The sequence below is a fragment of the Euprymna scolopes genome, chromosome 14, assembly GCF_053919585.1.
Source record: "Euprymna scolopes isolate OS-2025 chromosome 14, ASM5391958v1, whole genome shotgun sequence".
Lineage (NCBI taxonomy): Eukaryota > Metazoa > Mollusca > Cephalopoda > Sepiida > Sepiolidae > Euprymna > Euprymna scolopes.
The window spans coordinates 143,223,300-143,248,504 of record NC_136495.1 but is presented as its reverse complement, the minus strand read 5'-3'; positions in this window follow the sequence as shown (position 1 = coordinate 143,248,504).

Below are 25,205 nucleotides of genomic sequence, written 5' to 3'. Positions count from 1 at the left end.
ATTACATTATATAATTTTCTATTGAAACAAGTTGTGTTTCTTTATTCATCTATCATCGTCTTTGTTTGTAGTGCATTGTCCAAAGTCATGAGTTTCCTAAACTTTAAATGGAGATGTTTTAGATCTTCTTTATTCCAATTTTTAAACGAATCATATTATATTTTAGTGACGATTTCCGTGTTTTTATAACTTTTATTAGATTTCTACTATATAATTTAGTTTCGAGGAGTTTTCCTGTTCTCGTGTTGCATAATTTTTTTCAGTTTCCGCTATCATGTCTACCAAGTTTGCTGCTCGTATTGTGTTGTGTTAGAGGTTGCTGTCTGCTGCTGATGGTTCCTAGGTTATGTCAACGATGGCTCGCTGCTGCTGATGCTCTGGCCTGTGCTGCTGCTGATATCGTGGTGAGGTCGGCGGTTCTGTGCTGCAGCTGATGGTGTAGGCACTGTTGTTGCTGAGGTTGTCGTATGTGATATCAGTCATGATTGACAGCTGCTGGTTCTGTTGCTTGAGCTGCTATCAAGAAAACCTCGGCGATCTAGCATGTTCAGCCTGGTTGTCACAAAATCCTAGTTGACATGTTTGGCTCCCGACATTAATGCATTATTTTCATTTTAGATTTGTATTTAATCTGTCCGTATCAGAGTAGAAGCTGATAATGCCGTGGATGTATGCGAGTAAGAATTGTCCTCTTATAGTTTTCCATGAGTTAATTATTTGAATCGAGGTACGTGCAGGAAGGTCGTTTTTTTTTTTTTTACATGGGGGTCACCACTTATCAATGCCGGGAGGCCACTCAGGGATAAGGGTTATTGCGTGTACAGTAATCAATGAGATAGGTCGTCGTTTGTGATGTTCATAATTGGATTGCGATGAATGGCTTCATCTAGTGGTTTTCTTTGTTGGGATGACTTGCGAATAATACCGTTCACGTAGCCACAGAACGAAAAACAGTCTTTGAAGTTGTCGTGTGTGTTTGGTTTGTCTGTTCTGTTTGTGTCGACAAAAAAGGTTCATCTTAGCGCAGTCACTGTTGTCACTGTCAGCGCTCAGGCTGATTTTGTGCTTATTTTATGTAAATACTAGCGGGTGTACCCGGCATCGCCTGTTTGAGTGAAGTAAGGAAGACAAAAAAAAAAGAGCTGCCTGGGTGAAGAAAGGTGTAAAAAGTACAAGTTGTAGTAGGCAAGCAGCCACAAACCCCTTACGTGAAGGAGAAAAAACACGTGGGCTAACGTAATGTCTCCATCGCGCAATCAGAAGTCGAGAACGTCGAAATTAAGCATAGTAAATCGAAAACAGACGAAAGCTTTCGAAATTTGCGACGCAAAATACCGACGCCTCGTAAAAAAAAAAACCTAAAGTAAGGGTGAAGGAATTTATGTTTATGGCAATTTTTAGTCGCGTGCAAGCGACTCTATAAATCACTCCGTCGGTCCGTTTGGTCAGTCGGCCGGTCGGTCGGTCTGTAGGTCGGTCTGTCCGTAATACATTTGTGCTTAGCCTTTTTGGTTAAGATCAAAGGCCTGTTGTTAATAGCTGCTGTTCGTAGCTTTTTAAGCTTTTCTTGTCCGTTTGGCCAAGATCAAAGTGTAGTATCTGTTCCAGCAGATGCTGCACTTGGGATGATTTGTGCCGGTCAGTGGAGGGGAAACCCTCTATACTGGGACATTTATTATTTTTGGTAACCAGAGTGCCCCCTTTTTGCCTACTTTTAGGGGAGCTGGTTTTTACCTCACATTAAAAACGGCCTTGTGCCTAATTTGCTCAGTGGGGGAGCAAATAAATACCATCTGTTCCAGCAGATGCTGCACTTGGGATGATTTGTGCCGGTCAGTGGAGGGGAAACCCTCTATACTGGGACATTTATTATTTTTGGTAACCAGAGTGCCCCCTTTTTGCCTACTTTTAGGGGAGCTGGTTTTTACCTCACATTAAAAACGGCCTTGTGCCTAATTTGCTCAGTGGGGGAGCAAATAAATACCATCTGTTCCGGCAGATGCTGCACTTAAGATAATTTGTACCAGCCAATGGAGGGGAAACCCTCTATACTAGGACAATTATTATTTTTGGTAACCAGAGTGCCCCCTTTTTGCCTACTTTTAGGGGAGCTGGTTTTTACCTCACATTAAAAACGGCCTTGTGCCTAATTTGCTCAGTGGGGGAGCAAATAAATACCATCTGTTCCGGCAGATACTGCAAGCAAAGACCATATGTGGGGGCAACTCCACATATAAGACCTTGGTCAATGTAGGGGCAACCCTTCATACCAATTGTCACTATCCAGCTCCCCTACTCCCCGGGGAGTTGGTCCCCATTTCCCTTTCACTCCTCACTTTAAAAATCGGCCTTGTGCCTAATTTTCTCAGTGGGGGAGCAAATAAATACCATCTGTTCCGGCAGATACTGCAAGCTAGGACTAGCTATGACTAGCAAAGACCAGATGTGGGGCAACCCCACATGCCTGACCATTAACCAGCTCCCATTTCCCACCTCTCGGGAGCTGGTCCCCTTTTTCCCCTCCCCCTCCCTTCACTCCTCACATTAAAAATCGGCCTTGTGCCTAATTTGCTCGGTGGGGGAGCAAATAAATACCATCTGTTCCGGCAGATGCTGCACTTAAGATAATTTGTACCAGTCAATGGAGGGGAAACCCTCTATACTGGGACAATTATTATTTTTGGTAACCAGAGTGCCCCCTTTTTTCCTACTTTTAGGGGAGCTGGTTTTTACCTCACATTAAAAACGGCCTTGTGCCTAATTTGCCTAGTGGGGGAGCAAATAAATACCATCTGTTCCGACGGATACTGCAAGCTATGACTAGCTAGGACTAGCTATGACTAGCAAAGACCAGATGTGGGAGCAACCCTACATGCCTGACCTTTAACCAGCTCCCATTTCCCACCTCACGGGAGCTGGTCCCCTTTTTCCCTTCTCCCTCCCTTCACTCCTCACATTAAAAATTGGCCTTGTGCCTAATTTTCTCGGTGGGGGAGCAAATAAATACCATCTGTTCCGGCAGATACTGCAAGCTATGACTAGCTATGACTAGCTATGACTAGCAAAGACCAGATGTGGGGGCAACCCCACATGCCTGACCTTAAACCAGCTCCCATTTCCAACCTCTCGGGAGCTGGTCCCCTTTTTCCCTTCCCCCTCCCTTCACTCCTCACATTAAAAATTGGCCTTGTGCCTAATTTGCTCGGTGGGGGAGAAAAGAAATACCATCTGTTCCGGCAGATACTGCAAGCTATGACTAGCAAAGACCAGCTATGACTAGCAAAGACCAGATGTGGGGGCAACCCCACATGCCTGACCTTTAACCAGTTCCCATTTCCCACCTCTCGGGAGCGGGTCCCCTTTTTCCCTTCCCCCTCCCTTCACTCCTCACATTAAAAATCGGCCTTGTGCCTAATTTGCTCGGTGGGGGAGCAAATAAATACCATCTGTTCCGGCAGATACTGCAAGCAAAGACCAGATGTGGGGGCAACCCCACATACCTGACCTTTTACCAGCTCCCATTTCCCACCTCTCGGGAGCTTGTCCCCTTTTTCCCTTCCCCCTCCCTTCACTCCTCACATTAAAAATTGGCCTTGTGCCTTATTTGCTCGGTGGGGAAGCAAATAAATACCATCTGTTCCAGCAGATACTGCAAGCAAATACCATATGTGGGGGCAACCGCACATATAAGACTTTGGTCAATGTAGGGGCAACCCTTCATACCAATTGTCACTATCCAGCTCCCCTACTCCCCGGGGAGTTGGTCCCCATTTCCCCTTCACTCCTCACATTAAAAATCGGCCGTGTGCCTTATTTGCTCGGTGGGGGAGCAAATAAATACTATCTGTTCAAGCAGATACTGCAAGGCTATGACTAGCAAATACCAGCTATGACTAGCAAAGACCATATGTGTGGGTAACCCCACATATCTGACCCTGGTCACTGAAGGGGCAACCCTTCATACCAACAGTTTCTAATCCGGCTCCCACTTCCCTCCTCTGGGGAGCTGGATCCCCCTTTCCCTTCCCCTTCCGCCTATCTCCACATTAAAAACGGCCTCCTGCCTTATTTGCTCAGTGGGGAAGCAAATAAATACACTGTTCCAGCAGATACTGCAAGCAAGAAACCCCACATATAAGACCTTGGTCAATGTAGGGGCAACCCTTCATCCCAATTGTCACAATCCAGTTCCCATATTCCCCGGGGAGTTGGTCCCAATTTACCCTTCACTCCTCACATAAAAAATCGGACTTGCGCCTAATTTTCTCGGTGGGGGAGTAAATAAATACCGCTTTCTTGGCCTTTTGGCCAATATCAAAGTGTATTATCTCTTCCGGCAGATACTGGAAGCAAAGACCATATGTGGGGACGACCCCACATATAAGACCTTTCATACCAATTATCACTATGCAGCTCCCATACTCCACGAGGTGGTGGCCCCCATTTTCCCTTCACTCCTCACCTTAAAAATCCGTCTTCTGCGTAATTTGCTCAGTGGGGGAGCAAATAAATACCCCTTTTTTTGGCTAAGATCTAAGTGTAGTAGTTGCCCAGCAGATACTGCCAGCAAGGACCATGTGTGAGGGCAGCCCACATATTAGACCTTGGTCAATGTAGGGGCAACCCTTCATATCATATGTTACTATCCAGCTCACCTATTCGCCGGGGAGTTGGTCGCCATTTCCCCCTCACTCCTCATTGCAAATCGGCATTGTGCCTAATTTGCTCGGTGGGAGCACATATAAATCCCCTTTGCTGGGACTGTTGGCCAAGATCAAAGTGTACTATCTGCTCCGGCAGATACTGCATCAATACACCCCGCATATAAGACCTTGGTCAATGTAGGGGCAACCCTTCATCCCAATTGTAACTATCCAGCTCCCATATTCCCCGGGGAGTTGGTCCCCATTTTCCCCTTAACTTCTCAGATTAAAAATCGGACTTGCGCCTTATTTTTTGGTGGGGGAGTAAATAAACACCGCTCCTTGGCCTTTTGGCCAGGATTAAAGTGTAGTATCTCCTCCGGCAGATACTGCAAGCAAAGACTATATGTGGGGGCGACCCCACATATAAGAGCTTTCATACTAATCATCACTATCCAGCTCCCCTACTCCCAGAGATGTTGGTCCCCATTTGCCCTTCACTCCTCACATTAAAAATCCGCCTTTTGCGTAATTTGCTCAGTGGGGGAGCAAATAAATATCCCTTTTCTTGGCCTAAAGGCCAAGATCAAATTGTAGTAGTTGTCCGGCAGATAATGCAAGTAACCCACATATTAGGCCTTGGTCAATGTAGGGACAACCCTTCATAGCATATGTTACTATCCAGCTCACCTATTCACCGGGGAGTTGGTCGCCATTTCCCCTTCACTCCTCATTGCAAATCGGCCTTGTGCCTAATTTTCTTGGTGGGAAAACAAATAAATCCCCTTTTCTGGGAATTTTGGCCAAGATCAAAGTGTAGTATCTGTTCCGGCAGATACTACACTTAAGATAATTTTTACCAGTCAATGGAGGGGAAACCCTCTATACTGGGACAATTATTATTTTTGGTAATCAGAGTTACCCCTTTTAGGGGAGCTGGTTTTTACCTCACATTAAAAACGGCCTTGTGCCTAATTTGCTCAGTGGGGGAGCAAATAAATACCATCTGTTCCGGCAGATACTGAAAGCAAAGCCCATGTTTGGGTGCAACTGCATAAATAAGACCTTGGATAATTAAGGGACGCCCTTCACACCAATTGTCATTAACCAGCTCCCCTTCTCCCCGGGGAGTTAGTCACCATTCCCCCTTCACTCCTCACATTAAGAATCGGCCTTGTGTTTAATTTGCCCGGTGGGGGAGCAAATAAATACCAACAAACATATAAGACCTTAGTCAATGTAGGGGCAACCCTTCATACCAATAGTCAATATCCAGCTCCCCTATTCACTGAGGAGTTGTTCCCCATTTCCCCTTCACTCCTCACCTTTAAAATCGGCCTTGTGCCTAATTTTATCGGTGTGGGAGCAAATAAATACCCTTTTCTTGACTTTGTGACCAAGATCAAATGTAGTATCTCTCCCGGAAGATACTGCAAGCAAATACCTTATGTGAGGGTAATCCCACAAAGAAGACCTTGGTCAATTTAGGTGCAACCCTTCATATCAATTGTCACTATCCAGCCCCCCCCCCCTACTTAAGGGGAGTTCGTCCCCATTTTCCCTTCACTTATCACATTACAAATCGGCCTTGTGCCTAATTTACTCGGTGGGAGAACAAATAATACCCTTTCTGGGCATTTTGGCCAAGATCAAAGTGTTGTAATTTTCCGGCAGATACTGCAAGCAAAGATCATATGTAGTGACAACCTTTCATACTAATTGTAAATATCCAGCTCCACTACTCCATGGGGAATTGGACCCCATTTCCCCTTCAATCCTCACATTAAAATCGACCTGGTGTCTTATTTTTCTCGGTGGGGGAGCAAAATAAATACCAACCTCACATATAAGACCTTGGTTAATACAGGGGCAACTCTTCATACCATTGGCACGATCAAGCTCCCCTACTCCCCGGGAGTTGGTCCCCATTTTCTCTTTACTCCTCACATTAAAAATCGGCATTGTACCTTTGCAAGGTTGGGAGCAAATAAATACCAACCCCACATATAAGACCTTGGACAATGTAGGGGTAACCCTTTATACCAATTGTCACTATCCAGCTCTCCTACTCCTCGGGGGGTGGTTGGCTCCTATTTTCCCTTCACTCCTCCTTTAAAATCGGTCTTGTGCCTAATTTGCTCCTTGTAAGAGCAAATAAATACCCTTTTATTGGCTTTTTGGCCAAGATCAAAGTGTAGCATCTGTTTACTACATGCTGTACTTATTGTGATACACTAGTGGGGATCACATTTCTGTATTAATTTAATGTAAAGTGATATAATACTTTACAACCAGTAAGTATAAAAGGCATTCAAGTCATTGTCCAGATACTTCAAATTGTTTTTGAAGGATTCCAGTTATTTTTTAACCATTCAATTCATCCTTAAGGTCATTCAATTCATCCTTAAGTTCATTAAAGCCATTCTAAGTCGGTTACTTTTTATTTATTTAAGACATTTCAGCCCATTTTTCGGTCATTTTAGTTCATCTTTAAGAATGGTGTGTCAATCCTACATTCACGCATTCATTCATTACACTAGATCACGCGACTTATCGCTATCGGTCTTGTTTCAATAAATGTCGTCCGAAATATCAAACTGGAAAAGGATACAAAGTTTTTGAAGATCCGTCGTTTGTATCCTAAGTTTTGGCAACACACATACATCTTATCCTTTGTAGAATAGATGGTTCTTTTTATATATTAGGTAATCAGTATTGTTATTCATTGTTCTATGTTCGGTTGCGTTAAACGTTTTTTCGATGCAAAGAATTAATTCGTCATTTATCTAAACAGATAAATGATGAAAAATAAAAAAAAAGTCTCTATAAAATATTTGAAGACCTTTATGCTTAAAAATAATTGTACAGGCATACATTAATTAAATAGAATGTGTTTTTTTTACAATTGTATTAAATATTTTAAAAGTCACACATACCAAGTGTAAAGGCAAACCCGTTTATATACTATCGAATTCAAATACTTGACCATAAACATTCCAATGTCAAAACAATATCGCATTCACTCAAGATGTCATAATTAAAATACGGAAAAAAGTCGACCACGTTCTCGGATAAGTAAACCCTTACATTAATTAACTTTTAAGTAGTTTTTCCTAACATCTGTGGAAAGTGGTTAGTATAACGATATCTTATAGAACAAAATTTTACACGAAACAAACTTTCACACTTACCCACCCACATACTCATACACAGACACAGACACCCCCCACATATATATATATATATATATATATATATATATATATATATATATTTAGATATTATATAGATCTATATACAAATATATATATATATATATATATATATATATATATAATAAATTTGGGCTTGCTAATTTTGTCTTGATGCAGAGTAAAACACGTACGTAACGATGGAAACTACTCGTCTTAAGTATGTTAAAGGCTGATATACCTGTGCCAGAATTATATGCAAATCGGTATTTTTGTTGAAACTCCGATAGTTTTCAATGAAAATTTGCGAAATTTAGCACGTTACAGAGCAACACTTACATAAGAGGAGATCTACATTTTAAGCTAATCTGCACAGTAATAAGCAATTGACTGCTGTTTTGGTAATCAGCATTTTATTCTAGCGTGCCAAATTTATATGCAAACTAATGCAAAAAAAATTGGTAAAGTGCTAAAAGATCATTGAAACATTAATTATTCTAGGAATTTGAAATTGAGAACAACAATAATAAAGAACAACACATTTCAATATTATTTCATAGTACAATCAATATCTTATATAGTTGTCATTTTATTTACAAGAGCAAAAAGCTTTTGTCCATTGAAGATATCAAACTTTCGATTTCATCTGAGGAAATTTCTTTGGGAGCAATGAGAATAGGATTCCAGAGGTAATCCTTGGATTTGTACTGTCTTCCGCCGGAGTAAATATTTTTTTCAAGATGCTCTACAGATGTTCGATGGGATTTTAATCTGGAGAGCAGGCTGGCCATCGCATTACTTTCCCATGTCTGGCAAAAGCTCTCTTTTAATATTCAGTGACTATCCCTGCAGAATGAGATGGTGCATTATGCATGGATACCATCTTTTTCCGGAATGCCAAATTCTGCTTGTGCCAGGGTTTCAAGTGTTCCTTAATGTAGAGTTTGGCGGTAATTTTCCCTCCCAATGATTGCAGCACAGAACATCACACACCCACCTCCTCGTTGACGCCTCATCCTTTGGCGACGTATACCCTCATTATGGTACCATCCTCCCCTCCACGCATCGGGTCCATCAAGGATCGCTCGACATTCATCGGTGTCAAAACGGTTTGAAAAGTCACCTTCCTGTTATCTCTTGCCCACTGTATCATCTTTTTCTTGTGGATATCCTTCAATTGAGGGCGGTCCTCTGGCTTTCCAAATTTTGGACTTGTCCTCAGGATACGGCAATAAAATCGAAATACAGTGGCCATTGTATCCCTATTTTTTGCGTTTGTGTGCGTGTTAACAGTTTTAAAAATATCGATATGTAATAATTAATTAAGTAATAGTTAACGGTTAGACATAATAAATTACAAAATCTCCTATTACTATTTGTACAAATTAAAAATAAAAAAAAGTACCTACATGGACGTTTGGTCAAAAGAATATTTGAAAATAGGGTCGATAAAACTTAAGAAAATACTTTTCTATTAACAACATTTTTTTATACAATTTGAGTAATTTAATACACTTTCATGTTATCCTTTCGTTTACTCTACGAAGGACAATATATAGTTTTCTATATTAAAAGAAAGGTTAGTCTAGCTAAATTCAAACTTCCTGTAAAGTCTGTCCTGGAGACTGATGAATAATCATAGGAAATGCTAATTGTATAAGAAAACTTTACTCTACCAAACGGAATATAGTATCCTTGATGCTGGCGACCGTGGAGTTGGTAGCGGAAGTAGTGCTTGCAATAATACTCATCATTGGAATTGTACGACGACGACTGTTAATGAATTGGAAGATGAAAAATAAACCCGTTTTAATCTCGCACAAATATGAATTGGGCAGAGAGAATATTATTTTAAAATCACGGAAATTGATCATTTGTTTTCTGGAAGTTGTGTTAATTCATAAATCTCCCCCTATAACGCAGAACCCAGAGATCCTAAACCGGCCTCTTAACCGGAAGAGGAGAAAAATATATTTTAATCACGCACAAATATATATTGGGAAACGTTTTATTTTTACTCACGTAAATTCATCATTTATTTTTATTTATTTCTTTTAAACTATTGCATTATCGATATTTGTAGTTCATTAAGATATCTCGTCTGTACTTATCAAGTGTTTTCGCGAAAACTGAGATCATAAAGTGGGCTCTTAAACCGAAAATTAAAGGAAGCTTTAGACACCACAACAACCAAATAAGAAAGAGCATCAGAGTTATAATTATATGGATACAAGCTAAACTATTTTGATTGTGTATAATCATATATGTAAATTATTATAATATGTCATTCCAGTAAAATTCACTGAACCCATTTAAAGTCTTACAGATGTTTAAACATATTGCGTGGTACATTTTTACCAAAATGTTTTAAATCTAGTAATAAATTGTAATATTATAAACAATGTGAGAGTTGCTCTGACAGATACAATTCTCTCTGCATAATCCTAGAGAATAAGACATAAAAATATGTTTCTGCGGATCTACGTTTTTATATTTACATCGGCGCAGTTGTATATTATTGCTTATTATGAAACCTTCAGGTTTACTAGTAACATATTGCAATCTAATCTTCCGCAAATTAAATGTACGCAGACAAAAGATTTTGTGGGCTAAAATGGCGCCAGTTTCGTCCGTGACAATCATCATTTATAATCCAACGATTGTATTGAATCAGACAGCTTAGCAGAGAAACCTCTACACGATCTCTTAGAATCATATGATGTCAGTAACAGTAACAGTAATGAATGCATAAATATATCTACAGATAATATCATCATACAATAATTATTAAGCCATGTTTTTCTTATAAATAATGATTTTAAATGCATTTAAATATAATTGATTAAGATAAAGAAAATATATTAGCTGCTTATTCGTTATTGGCTACGTTAAAACATGTATTAATATAACAAATAATTATAGTATCTTTGATTCGATGTATCCAAGAAAAATCCAATAGATTAATTAAACATATCTCTGTACACTATGAACTATGTGGAGGAATTTGAACCAATACTAATTTCAAACACACATACACATACAACCCACACACACACACATACTCCCCCCACATATATATAATTATATATATATATATATATAATTATATATATATATATATATATATGTCATTAAAGTACTTGATCACGAATATGAGAGTTTAATACGAATAATAAAAAGCAAACACAGTGACATCGTTTCATTTTAATTGTCTTCAATCAAAGTTTAGTGTGATGTATTTTCTTTCGTTCTGACGAACTTTGAAAATTTATGTTGGCATAATTCAATCAAAAAAGATTGACCCAGAGTAATGAAACCATTGGTAAATCTCGGCAATATGTAATGTATATTTTTTTAATAATGCATATACATAAAAGCCCAGCTACTATATATATATATATATATATATATATATATATATATATATATATATATATATATATATATATATATATATATATATATATATATATATATATATATTAGCATTTCAGTCCGGAATATGGCCAAGGTGTTTGGATGTGTTTGTGGAGCCACACAAAAAATAGATTGCCGGATCGAACCCGTAGCGCGAAGGAGAAAAAGGACGGGAAAACCACAAGGTCTTTGCTGTTGCGACAACAGCCAAACTGGAAGTCACTTATGTTTAAATTTAGGCCAGACAATCGAAAGGAGAGGATTACTTTAAAAAATTTCGGCGAAAATGATCAACCCCTCCATGTAGAAAAGTTCCCAGTTTAGGGTGAATGAATCAATGTTTTTAGCCAATTTTTCGATATTTGTCGTCTAAACGGTCAAACTTCAAAACGATACGGAACTTGTACAAATCCGTCGCCTCTGTTGAAAGTTTAAGGCGAACATGCAAACATACTTACATACATTTATATATTGGTAACTAAAGATTTCCGACCCAAATCGATTAAAAAGCTTTCCATATCTTTGAATACACTTTATCTAAAATTCCAAATGTTTAGACCAGAAATTGTCTGAGTAATTTGGTAGAGGCCGCAGAGGTTTTTTTATAAAAGATTTGACCTCTATTATAACCACTTAACATTTAGTGTTTTGGGCTCACATAAAATTATAAAGTTAGATTGATCTCTAAGGAACCTATATGTGAAATTTCAAGTGTTTGTACCCAGAATTTTGGGGGGAGTTGGCAGAGTTCTCAAAGGTTAGACCGTTAAACTTTGCCCTCCTAAAAGCCAAATTTCCGGCCGAAAATTGATTACAAAGATTTTCCCAAAACTTAGTACCCTCTACATCAAATTTCGAGTTTGTAGACTGAAATTTGACCGAGTTATTGCATAGTAAAATGCACACAGACACACACACACACACCGACACCCACACAAACACGTTCACTTTTTATATATATATAATAGATTAGCTAGGCTTCGTCTTGAGAAAATCCAAAAAATAACTATTTTTTTTAAACCAGCGTTTGTTAAATTGCTAAGTACTTATCATACCTCCTAAGCATATTTGAGATCATATTGACAATGAAAAAAATGGAAGACATTATATGTTGGCGCGTAGGGTAGACACTTTTTCTCGTCCCACAAAAATGTCAGTTGTTTTCATACAAACTTTCTAAGCTGTTAAGCTTTGTTATTTGGCAGCTATGGTTCTAACAATGTTTAGGAAAATAAAAGTGTTCGCTTCTTTTAGGAAGGATAGTATCTCTACCAATCAATACAATATAGTTTATCGGGTTAACGGTCAGTACGAATCTAACTACGTACGGAACTGCCATTCAGCGCTGGAAGGTACAACATTCGTAATATGTTCCTTTAAAATAGTGGGTTTTACGATACATTTGTCCCTGTAGAAAATACGATATTTTCTATTTCCGTTTGATGAACACTTTTTTCTTGTTACTGACAGTCTACGCGTTGGTCAGTTGTGCACAAAACCCCAAAGGCAATAGCCTTTAATGATGTATGATAGTGAAATCGCTGAAGCGCTGCTTTAAAACTCATGATCCATGTTTTTCAACATGTTCTTTTCTACCACCCTCACAATGCATAGCAGAGCATGACAGCTTGATGTAAACAAATACTTTGACCGCAATTATGGTTTTTGGTGAGTCTTATAGTAAACGCCACAACATATTATCTCAAGTCATCTTAAAACTCAATAGGATATGCTACCTGGATATGTACCTGGACATGCTGAAGAGTATGGTGATTATATGTTTGTTTGTTTGTTTTACATGGAGGTCACCACTTATCAAGGCCCGGAAGCCACTCGGAGATAAGGGTTGTTACATGTACAGTAATCAATGGGATAGTATCGTGGTAATCGTTAGTATTGGAGTTTTGATAAAGTGTCTTACTAAAGAGGGCGGGAATCAGGAAGTTGTTTATGTTAGATTTGAAGACATCGAACTTGTAGTCAGGTGGGTAACAGACAAACGAAAGAGAGTTACACAGGCATGCACTTCTTAGAAAGAAGCCAACTTCCTGCTGGCAGACCCTGGGTGTGGCAGTAGATCTCGGCGATGGCCCATGTCGAAAGACTGGCTTCAGAATTAATGCATTTACTTTGAACATTTCTCTCCCTCCTTACCTTAACGCACTGGACTAATTCGTTTGGTCATACATCGGGAACATTACAAACATGACCTCCTACAACCCAAAAGCCAGTCATATGGCCGCAATCCGCCGAGCATTTGCCAAGCTGTCGCCGGCGCTTGTGGAAAAGGCATGCTCCCATCCCGTATCAAAACAATGATTGAGGCTGAAGTCGGTTCCACTGAATAGATATTAGCGATACTATGTAATTAAGTTATCTGCATAGATTTATTTTTACAATAACATTTTAATAATACAACTGTACCGTGGTTGTCTTAAGCGCTACAAAAGTTATTGTTCAACCCTGCATGTAGGCTTAAATAATAGACAACATCTGGGCGTACAAGCTAATGAGTCGGCCATTTCTTCGGCATAAAAATAATTTTTAAAAGAGAGCAAGAGAGAGGGAGCGAGCACGCAAGAGAGAAAGAATTTGGAAGAACATATACATAGAAAGATAAGGAGGGAGAGAGAAAAAAAGAAATACAGCATGATGCAATATAGTGTAAAGAAATGATCACAGTAAGTTATTCAGATGGCAAAAGGTGTTATCATAGCAATGTAATCTTTGAAATGTATATTATCGTTCGTATAGCGTGCGAATACCGTTAATCCGAAATATAGTAATCGTCAAGAATGGGGATACTTTATTATATTTGAATCGGAAAAAAGGCTAGATTAAGCAAAGTCTACGAGTTTATGATCCAGTTGAGAAGGGTGAAGTCGGAAGTGCATAATTTCTCCTGGGGATGGCTCGGAGCGGTAGGTAGACATGATATTTAGAGGGAAAATATGAACTAATTTCTCTACAGATAATTGCCAGTGTGATTGTGTTGCTTCTAACATGAATTGTAAGAGTGTGTTACAACGATAAAACGTGTCTAAAACGGAGTTCTAAAGTTACATAAGATAATGATTCATGACTTAGATATTATTAGTTTTATGTGGAATCTGTTGTTGACAACTTACGGCATTTTAGTCCAGAGGAGAATTTCTGCAATAACATTTCATACAACTCATCAGAGATCTTTACTTGAAAACAACCCGTGGTATTCCCTGGATACTGACTGATAACGTCTCCCCATATTTCCAGTATTCTACATCTCTTTCGATAGTATCTGCAAAAAAATTTATATTATTTCAAAAGTTACTGGTCATTGATTTCTCGTTGGCAGCGGCTATTAGTCTTTAACTGGAAGTTGAGTGGCAACAAGCTTTCCCAAAGTCCCTGTTCTCTTGGCACTCATCCAGCGGATGTCTGGTCAGTGCCCTACTCTCCGTCTTTCCTTTCTCTTTGACTCTACTTTGCTGTTTGGTCTCACTCAATTGTGTTTTTTTTTGGGGGGGGGGTTATTTGGTAATGTTTTACCTCTGCAGCAGTTTGTCAGGCATGGGCTCGTTCCTCATGAAAGTTAGTCTCTACATTCAAGCGTTTTCCTTAATATTTAACCTGTTTTCATTATTATTGCTCCTTGCATTTTTCTATTCATCCTTTTATTCAAATTTCTCCCATTCTTTTTTCAAACGTGTACGCGATTCTATCTTGTGCTCCTACTATTATAGTTAATATTTTGATCTTTTTATCTTTCATATCCCTTTAAGCTTTCTAGCTTCATTTGTGTATTTTCTCCGGTTCTCCTTTTCTCGGATATTTCCCCTGTGGTCCACCGGAAAAGCAAAGTCGACGCTTGTACAGGACTTTTCTTTCCTGTTAATTATCGCGACATCCGGTCTTCTGGCTTGGATTGTATATCAGGTTCTTGTTCTTTTGGATTTTATGTTTTCCGCGTTCAAGTATTGTTGACTACTTATGTATGTACCACTTATCTGTGCGTCTGGAATATAGTTGTTTGCGTAATTCCCAGTGTACTGCCTTTCCCACTTTGTTGTGTCTGTTCTTGTATTCCTTTGGAGATAGTTTGCTGCATTTGCTGTTTTCTCGTGTTTTGTTAATATTTGCTATCATGAGGTTGATTCTTATCGAACTATCCTGTGCTGCGTATATTAGGGATTCAGTTTTTCGTCTTATGTGTCATTTTCGAATCTATGGCCAAGTGTTTTCATTATTTTAATCTTTTGTCATCCTCATGAATGTTTCGTGCAGATGTTTTTCTTCCCATTTTTCTTTCCTTGTCTTATCCTCTGTCTGTCTATTTTCTGTTTTGTCGATGGTTTCAGTGTCTCTCGCTGCCGTTATTGTCGGCTCCGTGTTTTGCGTTATGTATTTTTCTAATTCTTTTTTTGTATCCAGCACACAGTCTTCTATACAAACTAGTCCTCGTCCGCTTACTTTCATTTTTGCGTAAATTCGGTCAACATCGTCACTTGTTTGTAATGCATTGTACATAGTCATGAGTTCCTAGTTTTCTGATAAAGCTGTGTCACTGATTATTGGGTCTATTCTATGAATGGTCGTAAATATATTACTACTGATACTGCACATGCATTTATACCTTTTATTAAGTTTCTACTATATAGTTTTGTTTTAGAAATGTTCTTGTTCTCCTGAGGTATTATTTCCAAATGTTCTCTTTCATTTCTATATATTTGATGGTGCCTGCTTCCAGAATTCCCAAGTATTTATAGCCGACTAGGGGCCTTCATCTCCGTTTGATTGCGTAGTTCCATGCCTTCTTGCGTCGCCAGTTTTCCCTTTCTTCTAACTAGTAGTGCGTACTTTTCTACACCAAACTGCATTTGGATACCCAGGTTGAAGGTCCTGGTAGTGTTTTAAGTGCCTCCAGTTCTTTTTCGGTACTTGCAAAAAGTATCAGGTCGGGCATGTACATTAGCTGGTTAATGTGGTCCTCTGTATCGGAGAACTTGTATCCAGCTTGACACTTTCTCAGTATAATATTCGGGGGCATTATAACTACGATGAACAACAATGGTGATAATGAATCTCCTTGGATGAAGGTTCTTTGTATTTTAACATATGTTGTGTGCGATCAATTACAGTCTCTATGCTCTCATTGCATCGTCCATCACGGCGATGATCATGTTTCGTATTTAATTCACTCTAAAGCATGATATTAAACATGGTTGCGGGATTATGTTGTAGGTCATGACTAAATTCTTTCTCCTTTTTACCTCCCGTAGGTTTTTTTGTTTTATCTATGTATAGCTGATCATACTATTATTAATATTATTATTATTATTATTATTATTATTATTATTATTATTATTATTAACCTTATAATTACTACTGCTACTAGTAATACTGTTAATAATAATAATAATAATAATAATAATAATAATAATAATAATAATAATAATTTTATCACTATGACATAACGACTCATACTTACCGTATTTTCCGTATATATTCTAAATAAATCCTAGTGCGTGTAGTGAGGATCTTATTTAATCCATATATATATATATATATATATATATATATATATATATATATATATATATATATATATATATATATATCTGTACAGTACATATTTTATTACATGTATTTACGGGAATATTTATGCACCAATTTACAGTATTCCAGTGATAAACTCGGACAATTTTTTGCAGTTTTACTCCCACTTGCGTATTATAACTTTACTTTTTTTTTACAAAGGCATCACCACTTATCAAGGCCCAGAGGCCACTCAAGGATAAGGATTAAAGAGTGTACAGTAGAAATAGGACAATATAGTAATCATTAGTACTGACAATTTGGTAAATTTGATAACTTATATGGAACGGCTCATCAAGAACTTATTTACGTTAGACTTGAACACAGCCATATTGTAGTCAGCCGGAAAGCAGGAAAACGGAAGGCAATTCCACAGGCGTGCAGTTCTAAGAAAGAAGCTTTGTTCATGGAATCTACGTTTAGGTTTAGGTACAGATAAAGATTGGTGGGAATTATTGATAGTGTTTACAGCTAGACGATTGTTTCTTGTGAAGGTTTGGCGAGGGGGGGGCATAGATTGAAGCTCAGACGAACACTTTCCATGAAAATAACGATACATCAGAGACAAACTCGCAACATCTCTTCTGTAGGACAGAGGTTGCAAGGAAGAGAAAAGGGCATCTCCTACGAGGCTTCGAAGTCTATTTTGAACTCCATCAAGGCAGGCCAAGTCCTTTCTAGCAGCTCCTGCCCAGATGTGGCAACAGTATTCCATCCTTGGACGTACCTGGGTCTTATATAGATAGAGAATAGCATCAGCAGTGAGATGTCTACCGGATCGATTGAAAGATCCCACCATTTTTCCAGCGGCCTTGGCAACAGATTTGATGTACGTGTTCCATTTAAGATCAGGAGTAATGGTCAAACCAAGAAGCTTGTCAAAACTTGAGGCCTCCTGAATACGAGAGCCATTCATTTAAATTGATGCCAGATATGAGTCAGAATGTTGATGATGTAAAGAGAGAAGCTTGGTTTTAGATGCATTAAAAGTAACCAGCCACTCCTTACCCCATTGTACTACGTGCTCAAGATCAGAGGAGAGAGAATTAGAGAGAACTTGGTCGTTTACTGTCTTAGATGTGCTACCATAAATGGAAGTGTCGTCAGCATAGATGTCTACAAATGATGTAAGGAAGTGATTTGGAAGATCATTAATGTATATCGGGAAAAGAGTTGGCCCCAGGATGGACCCCTGAGGGACACCGGCATTAATACTGTGAGCTTCTGATTTTTGCCCCTCAACTACTACTCTTAAGAACCTATCAGAAAGAAATTATTTAATAATTGATAAGACATTTCCAGCAATACCATAGCTAAGGATCTTATGAAGTAAACCTTTATGCCATACCCTATAAAAGGCATTAGATATACCAAGAGCAATTGCCCTGGAAAGGTTGCCTCTGTCGAGAGATTTGCTAATCCTATGAGATATAACTGTAAGCACATCTGCTGTAGATCTAGCAGAACGGAAACCATATTGAGTGTCACTAAGAAGGTTATTTTTGTTGAGATGGTTAATTACTTCTGTATTTAACACATATTCCAGCAACTTACTCATGACGCACAGGAGACTTATTGGTCTGTACTGAGAGGGGGATGAGCGATCACCTGAATTCTTAAATACAGGGCATACTTATGAAATTTTCCAGGGAGATGGGAATCTATTCTCCTTACGACAACGTTTAAACAGTTTTATAAGTATGGGCGCTAGTTCAGGTTGAAGTTTTTGGAGTACTATAATTGGAATACTGTCAGGGCGAGTTGCTTTACTGGAATCAAGGTTTTTGATTAGCTTGGCAACATCACGTACAGATATATGTATATCACATAACGTGTTTTCTGATACAGGAGGAAATATTGGGGGTTGGCGGCCTTGATTGAGGCCTATGTATATATATATATATATATATATATATATATATATATATATATATATATATATATATATATATACATATATATAGACAGGTATATATATATATATACATACAGGTATATATATATATATATATATATATATATATATATATATATATATATATATATATATATATATACATATGTATATATATAGAGAGAGAGAGAAAGAGAGGATGTATAGAGATGCATAGATAAAGAGAGAGAAGAGACATAGAGACTAAAGATGTGATGTTTACACCGCAAATCATTAGTATACATTCCGCTGACAACTGTAGAAAACAACTACTTTCTTAATTGTGTTCAAAATAATGCCATTCGACAAATAATATTAAATATTTTATTCTACCCTTCTAAAGATCTCAGCACTATAAAATTTGTATCAGTTGGTCTTATAATGGAATTTAGAAATGCATCCTATTTCAACAAGTCATTTTTAGAGGTAAGATATTTCATTAAGTTATTTTTTTTAGTTTTTATTTTAATTTCTCAGTGGTTACTTGTGATCACTCTAGAGCAAAAATGAAAAAAAATGATATAAGTTACTGTGACATCAATACATATTCAATGATTCTTATTCTAACAAGAACTGTAAAACGTTAAATAGGAAAACTAGTATACAGTCAATTTAAAAAGTTCCTGCCCAGAAAATATTAGACCTTACTTGCGATCTAATGTCTGTTTAACAAAGATAAATCATGAGATAAATACTATTCCCTGATAGAGGAATATGACGAAACGCTGCGTCTTGTCCTACGTTCTTTTAATACAGTAACAGTCCTAACAATCGTTATACAATGCAATTCAATGCATAACATCACGTGTCATTTCATGTCTTTTGTGAGAAGCAGAACTCCTACGATCAGAGCTTTTTTGCAAGTGAAATACATCAGTGTTAAGCTACTATTTGGAAATTAAGTCTATTGTTTTCAAATGTAAGACAAAGAGATATACTATCTCAACGCTCTATAAGTATTCAAGTGCTACTCATGCCATTGATTGATATGGTTAGTAGCATAGGCTTTCTAAGTTCCGCATGTCAATTATACTCGCTCTATAACAATAATAGTAAGGTACTCCCTCCCAGATTATGAGTAAACAATTGTGATAATTAATTTCGAGGATTAATTCAAAACTGGGGCCTAGAATTATTTTATTCTGCTCGGAAAGTTCAGATATGATTGAAGATTGCATTGTTATAATGACTAATCCTATGCATTAATTATCAAAATGTTTCATCAGGCTGTTGCAGATATTGTAAGATTCTAGTGAATTGCATATGTCATATACATGAGCCAAAAGCAGAAATGTATTCAATGCAAGAGTGTATGGTGATAATGTAAAATAAATAATTCTGTAGATTAAAAGATTGATCGTTGTAATTGTAGGTCCATAATGTTTTGCTTAAGAAAATGTGTTTACCTGAGAACGCCCGTCTTGTAATCAATCAAACACAATCAATGTATTCAAACATTCCTAGTTTTAAACAGAGTTTTACTTACGGCAAGGAAACAAGTACAATCAAACTAAACGTACATATTTTGCTTTATATATGCACCAGGCGTTCGTTTTATTTAGATTAACGAAAAAGCACACGCAAGTAGACACCTACAGAGTTTTTTAACTAACATAACGCAACTTAGACCAACTAAATCTAAATATTTAGCTAAAACAAATAGATAATTAAAAGTTAAATACTGTATATTTTTGTGTATACGTCGACAGTTAGATGAGACAAGGTAAAAACTGGAGCACATTTTAATAATTGTATCATATACTTGTTATATGAGACGACTGCTTGCAATACCCGGTACCTTATGGGATATAGGTTTTATAGATGATTTTCTAACTAAGTGTCGCCGTATAGACCGAAAAAAACGGTATATTATTTAGGAAGGATAACTCCGAGATGACAGACATTTATAAACAGGTTAACTAATAATAGAACAATAGGACAACCACGTAATACAAAACAAAGCCAATCTGTAAATTAGTCAATAAACATTTGAACAATAATATTTTAGCATATGTCTCAGAAAAGAGCAATTGAATAGGAAAGATTCGACAGACCATTAACAATGTATCTAAAACAATAATAGACACTCACGTACTGATACGTAAACATACACAAGTAAAAACCAATAGACATAGCGCCATTCTGTCAATCAGCGCCACCCATGCCACTACTATTATATTTATTAATTAATGTTGTTGCGCCAATTTGATCACAGACCCCTCGCTGTGCAAAACCGTTTGCAACCGGAGTGCGAACAGCTCGTTGGTCGATTGATTTATTTTTCATTTAGGGAATAAACAACGAAGACTTCAAAGGCAGAGGGAAAGAAAAACAGCAGGTGATATTGACAATGGCGTTTTATTACGGCCCATAACCCAATTCCACTGAGAATTTTACCGTGTAGACTAATTTCCGCTCCCTCAATGAATTATTTTTACACTCTTCGATCCACCAGGAAAGAAAACATTTAATGAAAAAATGTGTCAGCTTATATCTAGTTCAATTTCTTTCTCTCCTTTCTCTATTTATTTATCAAACTATCCAAGCATATATATATATATATATATATATATATATACATATATATATGTACATAAATATATACATACATATATATATATACATATATATAAACATATATATATATCTACCCACAAACACACACAGATGAATAAAGACAGACACACACACACTTACACACACATATATATATATATACATTTTTGCAAGCATTTGTATTTGAATTAAATAAAATGCAGTGAACACACACACACAAGCACACACACACACACACACACACACGCATATATATATATATATATATATATATATATATATATATATATATATATATATATATATATATATATATATTCAGGCTTCCTGGCGTCTCCCGTTTGTGAAGAAGGTTATAGATACTATTCGAATATATGGAGATTGTGAATTCCATGATAGAGTCATTTTTTTTATCTGGTGTTATATTGTATCCGAATAATATCAGCAATTAAAAATAATCTATAGAAATTTCTTGACTGCTATTGGTTAAAAATTAAACCAAAAATGCAATAACTTTAATAATATAAATAATTGTAACGGTTACTCATAGTTACACCAACAATATCTTTGACTACAATAATTTTAGCATAAAAATCGTGACATAATAAGTGTAGCCATGATATCTCTAGCCATTATAACTTTTGCTATGATAAATTCGACCATAATAACTTTAGCTATAATAAATTTTATCATAATAATTTTAGCAATAATAACTTTAGCCATAATAACTTGAGATATAACAATTTTAGCCATACTAATTTTAGTCATAAATTTTAGCCATGATAAGTGTAGCCATAGTAATTTTTGCCATAATAACTAAGTACTAGTATTTTTGAACAACGGAAATTACAGAGAAGAAAGAATAATATCCAATTTCTTTTCTTTTATTTTTTAATATTTTTAATATTTTCCGACATTTTCTGAACTCTTTTATATCTTTGGGTTTTTTTTTTGCATTTATGAGCAGCGTTAATGTTCTGGGGTTTTTATTATTGCCACTACAAGCAAATTCATAGCTTCGGAATAATATTCATTTCGTAATGGGAAGAACACATATAATTAAAATGTCGTGGATTAAGGAAATTTCAACATAACTTATCTGTCGAAAAAAAAAAATATTTTACCGCCTTAAATTCTCATGTATATATATATATATATATATATATATATATATATATATATATATATATATATATATATATATATATATTGTGTATTATTTCAACATAATTCCATGAAGTAGAGCAAAATTCTATAATGCATTTTCAATACCTATTTTTGTTCATAACTATTTTTATTCATCTTTCTAATAAGGATGTGTGCACAACAGTGAACACGTTACATTCAATTTATTTCTCCGGTGAGATTATTAGTATGTACTTTTATATCGACTGCCTTCACTCAAAAGAACACATTGTATGTCTTCTTTTTTAAATTCCTAATTAGTTTCCAATCATTGGATGAAGATGACACAAAATGATAAATATTTACTTTATATCTCATGCATTCAGACCAAAGGTTTTTTTTTAAGTTTCTGATCCTTCCTTCTGAGTTCAATTGTTTGAATCTCCCATGTACTTGGTAAACCGTGTATATTTCCAAGGTATTTTAAAGAATTCATTTTCATGAATCTAGTTGTTCTTATTATTAGAATAATAGCCATCTTCTTTAGGATTATTTTTTCTTTTCATGACATACATAAGGATGCTAGTCCTATATGGCTCCGTCCCCTTTTATAACCCTGTTTTGTAAATACGTAACTGTAAGGATAAAATACTCATAGTGGATGGAGTTTGATTATTTCCAAATTCACTTTGGCGTATATTTTCCCAGGATTTTATGCTGTGTTTTTCACGTCATCTCACAGTAGAAACATACATCTGCAATTGTTTGGCATATATAAGAGCACGCATGCCCTTTAAAGCCCTCTCATAATGCCTTAAAGACCTTATACATAAAATACAATGCAAAACTTTATATTTGGATTTTTGCTGGGGGAAATCGGTGCAAAATGGTGTACATTAAAAATAAATGGACTTTTACACGTTAAGGTCGAGCAACATCATTACGAACCTGCATGTGTAACGAAATAGATATTGGAACATGCTTTCATTTTTTGCCTTGAAGAAAACATATCTTTATAGCTTAGGCATTAACGTCAAAGGAAAAGTAAACCGTAAGCTACACGCTTTGCTTTCAATTCGGTAGTGGCACACGAGTCAATTTTTTTTTTACTTGTTAAACTATTACTATATATTGAGTCCATTATATAATATAATAATATGTATGAAATCAGCATAATCAAAATATCACATTGTAGAGTATTTACGACCGGTTAATGCAAGGTGGCCCGCTAATCATATGTGTAAGTTAAACTTTTTGATGGATTTCGCTTTATTATTAAGGAAACATAAAACGAATTTATATTTTATTATGTTTAAGTGACGTTTCCCATATTGAAGTATTTGTATCCTACTTAAAATAATAAGCCATCACATCAGGATTTAGGGGGTCACTTAGTTTGATCCCTATAGGGTGACGCATAATAATGACTTTCTTTATAATGGAGTCCAAAAAGCCTTGAAAAATATTTCTGTAGCAGAATAACATTTACTTCTTCCTATATGGGTTTAGAAGAAAATGAATCTGAAATACATATCTTGTTTCCTAAGTATGAATGACCTATTATTCTAACTTAACTTACACGACAGTAAGCTAATATCGACATTATAATGTATGGGTTCGGCATGTCATAGCACCAACGAGGGCAATATTAAAATGATCTTGTATCCTAATTGGTCCCTTGAGAGAGTTTGGCGAATAGCTTAACACTTTATCATATTTGTCGCCTGTTTGGCTCCTTTTTTTCTCATAGAAATGCCCCATGTATATGTTTTTTGTTTACTGTGCTTTTTCGATGAGCCGTTATAACAATTTTGTATGCGGCGTCATATGTGTCGTCCCTTTCTTTATAACTCAATATCTCTGCATACTGTTAATCGTTTCTAAATATGAAAACGTCACGATTGAATTTATTATTCGTATATATTCATATTAATATGATACTTATATCTATTTTAAAAATGTGTCTCATTCCAAATCAGTGAAAATTTACTTGCACTTCATATGTTTTCATTAATGTTTTATATATCTCCGTTTAAGCTTATTTTTCAGCAATAACATCGTTTCTTGCTGTTCCATAAGGAGCAGGATGAAATGCGACAAAGACAATTGCCGGAACAAGAAAATAAATATCAACAATGCCAATAAATGTAGGAGGAAATATTGTTACTTAAATACGATTGACAAGCGGACGTTTCTTAAATATATTGAACACACCGGAACACATTGATAACAGCACAGCTTTTCCCCATATGTAATTTGATGGAAACGTTAAACCACCTAACTCAGCCCGATAGACGTCTGATGCTTTTTTAGGTGATACGGGGACTAATTCAGTGCTGCTAAGAGTGGGGCAATGCCAAAAATATCAGCTTACTTGTAATGAAATTAGTGGTCGCAGGACACAGTAAATCAGTTGATTATTTACTACTCAGGATGACGAGCGAACTGGAATTATCAGAGGTAGTAAAACTCATATTGTTGTCAGCTGGAAAGCTAACGATCGTCACAATGTTCAGCAGACAGAAAGTTCTAGGAGAGAAGCTTTGTTAATAAAACTTTCGTTTAGGGTAAGGCAACGATAGAGAGTGGGTGAATTAACTGAGAATGATTTTTAATAGATGGGTGCTTTTTTGTGAGAAATTGGAAAAGGGGTGTATAGATTGAAGTAGCGATGAACACGTTTCATGAAAAAAAAACGATAGAGCAGATATATGCTTGCAATGTCTTTTTTGACGAAGGAAATAATAGAGAAAAGAAAGGGGTATC